This window comes from Barbus barbus (genome assembly GCF_936440315.1).
Source record: "Barbus barbus genome assembly, chromosome: 1".
NCBI lineage: Eukaryota > Metazoa > Chordata > Actinopteri > Cypriniformes > Cyprinidae > Barbus > Barbus barbus.
Genome location: NC_136729.1, coordinates 19,421,937 through 19,434,216, shown reverse-complemented (window position 1 = coordinate 19,434,216; position 12,280 = coordinate 19,421,937).

The following is a 12,280-nucleotide window of genomic DNA, read 5'->3' as shown; positions in this document are numbered from 1 at the left end:
ATAGTTACTCAAATTAGTTATCGGTTACACTCCCCTGGAGGAGTGGTTACATTGGTATGTTCTGTGACAGCTGTGCCTTTCGTTGATGTAAAGTGAAGTCATCTAGGGCAGGCAGAGTTTCTGTTTTGTCAAGTGCATCAATAGGAGCGTAAACAGACTGAGAGATCTTGAGGCAGGTGCTCTATTATAATATAGGAATAATATATAGGTGGCAAATATGTGCAGATTTGCATTGTTTGTTTGCTTATGTTCCTCAATTGGAGTGCAATCGGAGTAAAAGATCTTGAAGCAGGTGATGCGCTCTCTATTACTTTGGAAGTTCTAAGCAGCCATGCATTTTTCCCCCTTGTTTTCTCATGATTGTGACTTTATTTTTGTTGTGATCTCGACATAACAAATGTTGTTTTCTCGTTATCACGACTTATTTTTCTCGCGATCTCAACATAACAAAAGTTGTTCTCTAAAGGCTAGTTCACACTACAGGATTTTAAGCCTGATTTGCAAATTAACGAGCTCGCCGGTCGGGCTGTAATCGGGGGGAAATCTGCGGGTGATCGGCGCTCCGCAATCTTTATGTGTGAACTACACAACAATGCATCAAAGACGCTAGCTGACGCGTCGCAGACACCTCGCCGACGCCAAACAAATATCTAGCATGCCAAATATCTGGACCGTCGGCCGACTCGACATCTCGTTTGGCTCTCAGCGAAGGCGGACGCTTTTTCTCTCCTCTCCTCCCCTTAATTTCCCTGCTTGCTTTCTCGTCTTGTCTATTGTCTAACACTTGAGAGACTCTTTCTGCACTGCTCTCCAAACCGAAAAATCATGAGACTGAAACTATCAACCGCAATATGGATTCTGTCACGGAGAAGCTCACGGCTGCTGCATGAACCGATCGTCTTTTCATATTAACTTAATGCACGAAATGAACATAAATAAATATCAGAAAGTGTTTAATTTCAACCGCGGAACACACCATTTTAAGTCCACCAAAGTTAATCAACTCCTATCTGATTTGTGGTTAAGGTTAGAAGAGATACAGCTGCGGCTACTGGGCATGCGCATTTACATATTTTCCGAGCCCACATTATAACGTGAAACCTATGAAAATGGTTTTAAAAAGCACAGAGCGCCATTTCATCACTTTGCGAGTGTCGCAGTGACGGTCTTTTTGCAGTAAAGGACCTACCATAGTTTAATGAGTGGGAAGATGACATGAAGCTCCCGGTTAATCTGCATTGTAAACAGATGAGCGCACATGTGCATATACAGCTCCCGATAGGGGCGAAATTCACGGGATTTTGTCAACAGAATGATAAGAGCACACTTTTTAACATATTATTTTATTATTTAACACTCAGCATTTAACTTTAGCTGCAAGCTATGCATACAGTGCATGAGCAGATTTTCTGGTAAGCAAAACAAGCACTTTTAAATACCTCAGCTTATTGCCGTTACCGTGGCAGCCAACAACAGCACAGCTTAACTCTCTGCACATATTTATATTTAGTTATATTGAAAAAGTTTCAATTCAGTCGATCTTTTTCACCCCCTTTTAACGTATTTCTGTGAAGACTGGCCAGCTGTCAGGCATGTTCTGATTGGTCAGATCTCCTTTCAATCAAGCTCTTTGCGAACGGTCAATTCTCGTGTGTTTTTATGACAAAACGTGGTTTTAGGGACCGAATCGAGTAGTTGGGTGACAGAGTTGTTGTCAGCTGGTTTAGTGTGTAACCCCTGGTTGCGGATAATTTACATAAAGTCATGTAGTGTGAACACCACAATGACTAAAAGACAGACAATCAAGTCATGTAGTCTGAACGGCACAGCGATCTGCCGACGTGTAAAGTCGTGTAGTGTGAACTTGGCTTTAAAGTTACACAACTGCACCAGCAGGTGGCAGTATAGAACTACTCATGGGGAGTTGTATACTGTATCGACTATGGGAGAGAGGACCTTCTTCGTGATCGCTATAATTTATGCAGTTCATTACTGACATTTAATTAAATATAAATGGTAAATGCTTGAATAAATATGATAATTTTTTGCTTGAAATTGTATATGTTATTGTTACATTATTACTGCTGCACGACTGGTCAGTTTCTCATTTACAACGACGTATTTGTGATGTGCATCTTTCTTATTTTTAATCTTTATTGTTAATAAATGTATATTAACAAGAAATGTGATTTGCATATGTGTATAATTTAGTTCAGTGATGTTATACAGTGTTGTAGCCTAATTGTTAAAAATAAATGTATTTTCTATATTTCTTTGTAAGCAACCATAAGTGTAGAATTGCACTGTTTACTCATTTGCATCAATCGGAATGAGAGAAACAGTGAGTGATGTTGAGACAGGTGAAAAGCGTTTGGGTAATAGTGAATATTGACCTATTGTGCGTACCGTTGTTGCTCCCACTGTTAGCAGGGTATAACCGCTGCATTTGGGGTAAAAAACAAATATATTATTATTATTATAATAAATAAAGCGAAAATGCAAACTGTAATTGCATTTGGATTATGTAACAATTTATGCGCCCACATGTGGAAAACGCAATAGAAAATACAATTTGCAATTCCTTTTGAAAATAGTCTAGAAAATCCTTCCATAGGCTACTCTATGACACTGTGCCTCGTTTACAAAACAAAATACTCATAACAATCTTCTGACACGATTCGGGAAGCCACTAAAAATAAACTATCCTCTTGTTCCTTATGCTGGGGTCCTTTTGTCCAAAGACGTGAACAATCTGTATAAACCAAACGCGTCAAAGTGAACAGTCTTTCACTCCATTTGTCCAATTGATGATAGACTCAAACGCGTGAACTGTGTCGGAAAATGAATGCGCATCTGTGTACTGTATCCAGTGTAGACGAGATAGTGGCAGTGATTGTAATTTCTATTTGCTTTTGATGCAACGCAAAATGCGAGTGTCATGCCAGTGGGCGGGGCCTATGGAGAGAAGTTGACTATTCGTCGATATCTTGCTCTGAAAGCTGTTTTTTATGCAAATGTTTGTGCCCCCATGACGTCATCTTGCACCTCAGATCCAAAAGAGACATTTTTGGAGCTTGATTAAATAAATCCCTTTTTTATATATATAATGAGGAGGTCGTTTTAAGCTACTGGATGAAATTAGAGGATGTTTTGAGAATGGTACAAAGACTTCATATATACCAAACTATCAAGGCAAATTTGATTTCTCATGTCATGACCCCTTTAAATCACAATACTAGCCTATAATATACAGTTTAAAAATAAATATTAATTTCAACATTCACTACAGATTGCATTTACTTTATCAGTATTATTAAATATTAGTGTTTTTTTAATTACAGTAAGTGAGTTCTATTAGATATGCAAATTTACAATAAATCAAAAAACATAACAAATATGAAATATTTATTTATGAAATATATAAAATGAACATGCTCAATTAAATATAAAATATAAGCCAATAAGTCCTGGGGATAACTGCTCAAATATGCTCTGTTAACTGATGACTACATTTTGGATTTATACATAATATGCAGTGGCCCTCCTTACCATCATCTGATTGACAGAGTGAGTAACAGAGAGGAGAAAGAGCGACTGAAAGACTCAGAGGAGAAGCCTGACCTTTAAGCCAGTCCACAATGAGACATGCATCCCACAGAGGACACATCCAATGGAAACAGCGCATAGGAAATGGACATTATGTTGTGTATATCTGTTATCTTTCATACTGTACACCTTATGTATGTTTGCAAATGGTTGTATAGTTCTTTAATGTTTGAAAGCGCTGTAAAACTGCAGATGCTCATCAAATGTTTTACTTGGGTTTCCACACTAGAGAAAATATTCACATATAATAAGATAACTTTTTCTTGCATAAATGACAGAATTACACGAATGAACAACAGGGAGAGAATTAGAATTCATTTAGTGGAGTCATTCTTTGTGCGTGGTGGTAGGTATGACTGTGTGTGTGTGTGTGTGTCAATGCTGCCAGACTGACCTTTATTTACTCAGCTCTCACAATACCCCTTCACCAGATGGGAACCAACAGAGTGAGGGGGGAAAGTGAGAGGAAAAAAGATAGAGAGAGAGAGGAAACAGAGGGAATGAGAGGAGTGGGAGGTGTGTGCCCAATACTCACAGCCATGAGGACTCCTTTGTTCCCCGTCAGACCCCTAGTGCAGCATGACAGGGTGACACAGGCTGGCTGTAAAATCTCATTAACAAAGAGAGAGACACACAGGCCTCAAGAGGGCTTGAGATCCCATTAAGACGTCGGCATACAGACTTCAGTCATACAGCGCCAAGGACTCCTGTCAACATGCATGTACAGAAACATCAGGGGGAAAAGCTACACTTTTCAGGAACAAGACACAGTAAAACTGAAAATGGTCTCCAAGAGAGAGCAGAGCATTCTGAAAGGATGAATAAAATGTTTATATATACATATATGTTATATATATTCTCACATACAGTATATATTCTCTATATACAATAAATAAAAATAAACACAATTGTTAGATTATACAAATACAATTACATTGTATATGCTTCATATTAGTTTGTATGTTTAGTTTGTTTTCTCCCCACTTTTGTTTTGCATTAATATAGATACACGCACAAAAACACACACATGCACACATGGTGCTCTGACTTCCCACCTCATGGGCCTGATTATTGATTTCACTCCTGTTGTGTAGACACCTCCACTGCAGATTTGATTAGTCACACAGAGGTGACAGAGGGGAAGTAAAGCTCTTAGATTAGTGAGAGTGATGACAGAGAGAAGGGGAGAGGGAGAAGACAGGTTGAGATGGAGAAATGAAGAAAAATAGTTAAAAATTTTCCTCTGATTGATCGCTTTGTGCATGCGCCTAATTTTGGAGTAATACTTTGATGATCTTTTTGTGCGTAAATTAATCTGCATGTATTTATTTATTTTAATATGCTGTCATAATGCATTTAATGCTTTAATATGTTTTGCAGGAAGCAAGAGATCACATTATGGCACCTGCTGGTTTTTCAGGTTTGATGTCATTATTAATTACTTCATGGCACTTTGCTGTCTAATGCACTGATGAACTGACTAACTACTTTCTTATTAATGTGTCTTTTAACTGCTGTGATAACACACACACACACCTACAAATAAAATTCAATACAAATTAAAAAAAAATAAAGTAATATTTCTTCAAATCGCATCTTCCCATAAGTGTTTGTGCATGTTTCATAGTGAAAGAGTGTTAAATTACACACCCTGTAAAAGCTAAAAGTGAAAATAAAATGTTCAAGTGTGAGCACAGATCTCAGAAAGCTCTTGGGAGAGTGCTTGTGCTTAACACTCCTCTTTTTACGACTTAACACAGTCACATGAAATATAGAAAAATCTGCAAAGAAGACCATCAAGATGGGGTTAGACATTGCATTGCAGTGTAAACTATTTCTGCTTTAATATCTTAAATCAGATTTCAAAGAACCAGCCAAGCGTGGACACTTCAATAGTAGTTTGAGCTAGAAAATTTGATGAAGACAAAGAGTAAGTGAAGAGATGTGGGCTGTGTTTGTCTGCAAACACTTTTTGCCCTGCTCTACCAGGACAGACATTAAGTTCAAGTTAACTCAAAGCAGAAATATGTTTAATTGGATATGTCTGTTGTGGAATTTCAAAAGGTCTTTATTTTCAGAGGTCCATAATTTCTGAGTTAATTTCAGTCTCTATGTTGATGTCATGAAATTAACACTCAAAGCCTACTGATCATATGTAATATGCACATTTTAACATGATCAAAACTTTGCTGAAATCTCTGATATACACAATCTACTACACACCTTTCTATCGTCTGAATTATAGTTTATATTTTTTTGGCAAGTAAAAAGCCTTTTAATACAACCCGAATTGCAGAAATGTTAGGACGTCTTTTAAATTTGAATAAAATTAAAACTAAAAGACTTTCAAATCACATGAGCCAATATTTTATTCACAATAGAACATAGAGAACATAACAAATGTTTAAATGGAGAACGTTTACACTTTTATCCACTAAATGAGCTCATTTCAAATTTGATGCCTGCTACAGGTCTCAAAAAAGTTGGCACGGGGGAAACAAAGGGCTGAAAAAGTAAGAAATTTTGAAAAGAATCAGCTGGGAGAACATCTAGCAACTACTTAAGTTAATTGACATCAGATCTTTAACATGATTAGCTATAAAAGGGATGTCTTAGAGAGGCAGAGTCTCTCAGAAGTAAAGATGGGCAGAGGCTCTCCAATCTGTGAAAGTATGCATAAAAAAGATTTTGGAATACTTTCCTCAACATCAGATTGCAAAGGTTTTGCAAATCTAATCATCTACAGTGCATAACATCATCAAAAGATTCAGAGAAACTGGAGAAATCTCTGTGCGTAAGGGACAAGGCCGAAGACCTTTGTTGGATGCCCATGGTCTTTGGGCCCTCAGACGAAACTGCATCACTCATCGGTATGATTCTGTCATTGACATTACTAAATGGGCCCAGGAATACTTCCAAAAACCACTGTCTGTAAACATAATCCGCTGTGCCATCTGCAGACGCCAACTAAAGCTCTATCATGCAAAAAGGAAACATGGTCCAGAAGCAGCCGTCAAGTCTTGTGGGCCGAGGCTCATTTAAAATTTACTGTTTGCACTGTCTGTTTACTCATTTGCATCAATCAGAATGAGAGAAACAGTGAGTGATGTTGAGACAGGTGAAAAGTGTGGGTAATAGTGAATATTGACCTATTGTGCGTACTGTTGTTGCTCCCACTGTTAGCAGGGTATAACCGCTGCATTTGGGGTAATAAAAAAGATATATTATTATTATTATAATAAATAAAGCAAAAATGCAAACTGTAATGCAAGATTTGCAATTGCATTTGGATTGTGTCACAATTTATGCGCCCACATGTGGAAAACGCAATCGAAAATACAACTTGCAATTCCTTTTGAAAATAGTCCAGAAAATCCTTCCATACTCTATGACACTGTGCCTCGTTTACAAAACAAAATACTCATAACAATCTTCTGACACGATTCGGGAAGCCATTAAAAATAAACTATCCTCTTGTTCCTTATGCTGGGGTCCTTTTGTCCAAAGACGTGAACAATCTGTATAAACCAAAGTGAACAGTCTTTCACTCCATTTGTCCAATTGATGATAGACTCAAACGTGTGAACTGTGTCGGAAAGTGAATGCGCATCTGTGTACTGTATCCAGTGTAGACGAGGTAGTGGCAGTGATTGTAATTTCTATTTGCTTTTGATGCAACGCAAAATGCGAGGTCCAGAAGCAGCCGTCAAGTCCTGTGGGCCAAGGCTCATTTAAAATTGACTGTTTCAAAGTGGAAAAGTGTTCTATGGTCAAACGAGTCCACATTTGACATTCTTGTTGGAAATCACGGACGCCTTCCGGGCTAAAGAGGAGGGAGACCTTCCAGTGTGTTATCAGTGTTCAGTTCAAAAGCCAGCATCTCTGATGATATACGGTATGGGCAGCTTGCATGTTCTGGAAGGCAAAACTCCAGAAACTCATAACCTAGATGCCCAGATGTCTTCAAACTGTTTTAAAAAGAAGAGGAGATGCTACACCATGGTAAACATGCCCCCGTCCCAACTATTTTGAAACCTGTAGCAGACATCAAATTTGAAATGAGCTAATTTTTGTGCATAAAATTGTAAAATTTCTCAGTTTAAACATTTGTTATGTTATCTATGTTCTATTGTGAATAAAATATAGGCTCATGTGATTTGAATTTCTTTTAGGTTTCATTTTATTCAATTTTAAAAAAACATCCTAACATACAAATACAAAACCTGGGCTTTGATCATAAAACTAAGCATTTAAATATGATCTTACTAAGACATATTTCTGGGAGATACAACTGATATTTATGCATTTTATGTACTGTATGTATTCTGTTATAAAGGATTCATTGATTTGCATTACAAGCTATTGGAATTTCATCCCTTGTTGTTGGTCATATAAATATAAGCAGCTGCACCAAAATGTACACTGTATTTTTTGCTCAGTTTGTGCCTCTGAATAAAATAAAAAGATGTCCATAGGTTTGTCTGTCTTAAAATAAATCCTGACAGTGAAAACTGAAATCTAAATAAACTGAGTCTTTGTTTTACATATGTTTTAACATATCACATTTTATTCATCTATTCTGTCTGTTATCTATCCGATCTGTCTGTTCTTCCCCACCTCTACCCATTCATCATTGTACCTATAGGTGACTCACACAGCGCAGAGGTGATGTGGTTGTGACTCATTAACACGCACTTGCTCTCACTCAGTATGCTCTGTTTTTCTGGCCAGCGTTCAGTGCTCTACACCTCCATTCCAGTTTCTACCTTCTATTGTTTTGATCAGTGTAATATCATCTTTCCATTCCAGTATCATGTGCACAAATGCTCACAGCACTTTTCTATACTGGCACTCATTCCTTCACAGATAAACTGGACTAAGAAGCACTTTCTGGACAATTATTTCAGTATACAGCGGTCTGGATGAACCAGCGAACTGTCACTCAAGTGGGCTGAACAACAAAAGAGGGCAGTGAAACAGATTGAGTGATAAACAGACAGAAAGAAAGATAATGAGAGAGAAAGACTGAAAGACAGATAGCCAGAAAAGATGCTTAACTGATCAAAGTAGTAGAGAGAGAGAGGAAAAACTGATTCATATCTAACACAACACACATTCCTGGATACAAGTTGGCCTACCAATACACTGTATACTTTTAAGACCAACAGACATAGATAGATAGATAGATAGATAGATAGATAGATAGATAGATAGATAGATAGATAGATAGATAGATAGATAGATAGATAGATAGATAGATAGATAGATAGATAGATAGATAGATAGATAGATAGATAGATAGGTAAATACTCTCTCTCTTTACCTGTCTAAACAGGTGTATGTTTGTTTTTGTGTGTCCTATAGATCCTGTTGGTCTTGTGTTTCCCATGGAACTGACAGATACACTTCTGAAACAGATATAGAATATTTAATTGATTTTTGGAATTATTGTAACATCCTGCTTAAGAAAAGGTTTGAATTAACAAGATCGTGTAAAAAAAAGAATAAATGTGGCTGTATGTCTATGTGATGAGTCATCCTGAACCTGGAGACACTTACAGCTGTTTCCGCAGCTACAGCACCCAAGAGATAGTAGTTGTCTTCTGATTCAATGAACAACTCAAGGTCAGAGAGCTGTACTACTCACATGCACTTGCTTGCATGGCTTGTATACTGTAAGAGAACTACAAATATGAGTATGGACATGTGTGCGAAGGACTGTGTGTGTGTGCATGTGTGTGTGTGTGTGTGTGAAACTTTGAGTAGTGTGATATCAAATTCATGCAGCAGAGAAGTAGTTCCACCATTTACCCCCTCCCTCAAGGTTACTATTTTGAAACGTAAGAATTTGACGCATATTCTGACGCAGTCATCACTGGGGCATTCTAGACCCACCCACCAACCCTACCTGAACCAATGAAATTCAATATGCTCTCTCTTCCTATATGCTGTCCATTAACACCATGGATTGACTGCAGCAACACTGAGCACGGCTATAACACGCTGACATCTGTTCCAAAACCCGGCACCAAGATAAACAGATCGACAGACAAACAGTCAGACAGACAGTCAGATAGATAGATAGACAGACAGACAGATAGATAGACAGACAGACAGACAGACAGACAGACAGACAGACAGATAGACAGACAGACAGACAGACAGACAGACAGACAGACAGACAGACAGACAGATAGATAGATAGATAGATAGACAGACAGACAGACAGACAGACAGACAGACAGACAGACAGACAGACAGACAGACAGACAGACAGATAGACGGATAGACAGACAGACAGACAGACAGACAGATAGACGGATAGACAGACAGACAGACAGACGGATAGACGGATAGACAGACAGACAGACAGACAGACAGATAGACGGATAGACAGACAGACAGACAGATAGACGGATAGACAGACAGACAGACAGACAGACAGATATATGGATAGACAGACAGACAGACAGACAGACGGATAGATGGATGGACGGACGGACGGACGGACGGACGGACAGACAGACAGACAGACAGACAGACAGACAGACAGACAGACAGATAGACAGATAGATAGATAGATAGATAGATAGATAGATAGATAGATAGATAGATAGATAGATAGATAGATAGATAAATAGACTTGAAAATATCTGAAAGAGAGACACATGTTTGTTTCAATTTGTCATCCTGTATTCTTTATGAGATGCTCATTCTAAACAGAACATCCATCTGGCCTTGGCTCTCTCCATCTCATTCTCTTTTTCGGGTCTCTTTGTCCTGTGGCTTTTCTCTCTGAATCTTTGGAAAGCAGAGAAGGTTGCCATAGAGACAGAGATGCTTGTAGTAGTAAAGAAGGAATGTGGTTGTCATGGAATATTTTGTAAACTAGGAGAAAATCAATGAATTATTGAGACTGAGCTATGAAGAACACAAATATGAGGCGACTGTATGTGTGGTGGAAAAAGAGAGATGGAAAGAAGGGACAGAGATCATTCTGATCAAATCAACAATGATTATAAAGTGCAGTCATCTGTTTTGTTTAACGTGAGTGTTTGCTATATAAAAAATTGAACCGGTCCAGAGTTTGGACATTATTACAGACCTGATGATGTGGATGAGTGAATGCTGATAATGCACTGATAGCCAGTTCTCCATCATGTGCTAATTATATTACAGCTACACTTGATCCCATCACCGCTCACAAGTAATCATATTATTGTACACACACAGAGCAAGAGAGAAAGAGAGAAAGTGGAGGATGTTGCATCAGGACCACAGGGATCTTAAGAATTGTTGTCTCCAGTGCAGATCTTTCTAGACTAAACTAAAATAAAATGATATAACATCAGTACCTATTCACGCAACTGAAAATATAAATCTGATTGTAGTGATATGGATTTGCCTCCCTCAAACCTGTGAAGCATCTTGAAACCCACAGGAATACTGCAGCGCCACCTAGTGACGACTTTATGAATAAACCGAGCGAGGCTGTATGAAATTGATACGTTTATTGAGTATTTATTTATTTTTAAAGAAAACTGTAACAAAAATTATTTTAAATAATATTACAAAAAAAAAACATATTTAATTTCATGATTACCAAAGTTGAACACGCGAAATGATAACATACATAACTCGTCTCGAATTGGCCTATGTGGAACAAACCGCAAGCTAAACGGTTTCAAGAGATGATGTGTGCCAAACACGGTGTCACTAATGGCACATTTTACAACAGTAACTCTAATAACTTCACGTCCTGCAGCAGTGTACAATCCGACAGCTACAGTAATTACTGCAGTCGCACCCTGAGGCCATTGACCCGGATGTTGAGTTGACACTTTATGAACAGTGACTGCCTCACTCACTCCGTCTGCAAGGAAGCATTACTATAATTAAATCTGTGCCTTTTCGAGTAAATTAAGACATGACGCATATGACATGTAAATTAACTTACCTGCGCGACTGACAGGCGCCAGCTCTTTATGATAGCCTGGCTACATGTGATTATTTCCCTCCCTTTATTCTGTTTTCATGCTTGCTTTTTAAGACGGGTTTTGTTGAATTCTGGAAAATACTGAAATATTAAAATGAAATGTAGACTATTGAGTGCATGACACGTCATGAATCTATATCGAGCATAAAGACTAATGCTGTGGGAGAAAGAACTCCAATTAGTGATGGTCCCATCTGATGGAAACGGAACCCACTGACCCCAGGGACCAATTTGGACAGGCACGTGCCTGGTGTTAGATGGGTTCGCGCGTGTCTATCCAAACACCAGACGCGTTCCTTGGTTGTCCAGGAAACGCACAATTGTGCCATCTGTCACGGTCCAGCGCAGTGATCCCTGTCGTGTAGCCGAGGCTCCCTAACTAGTGAGAACACACATTTATTCATTACACGCCATTAAATAACCGAGAGGGCTGGAAAACCAGACATGTTTGCCACGCCCTTTCAGGCCTAAAAGCAAGGCATGGAGTCCTTATCTAATGGATGATAAATGAATGGTTTCCTTTCAAAATTTCAACGCGGACACTGAATTCGTAATTTATGGTCCTATAAAACAGATTTTGCAATATCAGCATTTCCACAACAGATATTTCATATAAAACATAGGCCTATAAAAAAAAAAAAAAAAAAAAAAAGCTTAGACCTGCGAAAAAGTGTTACT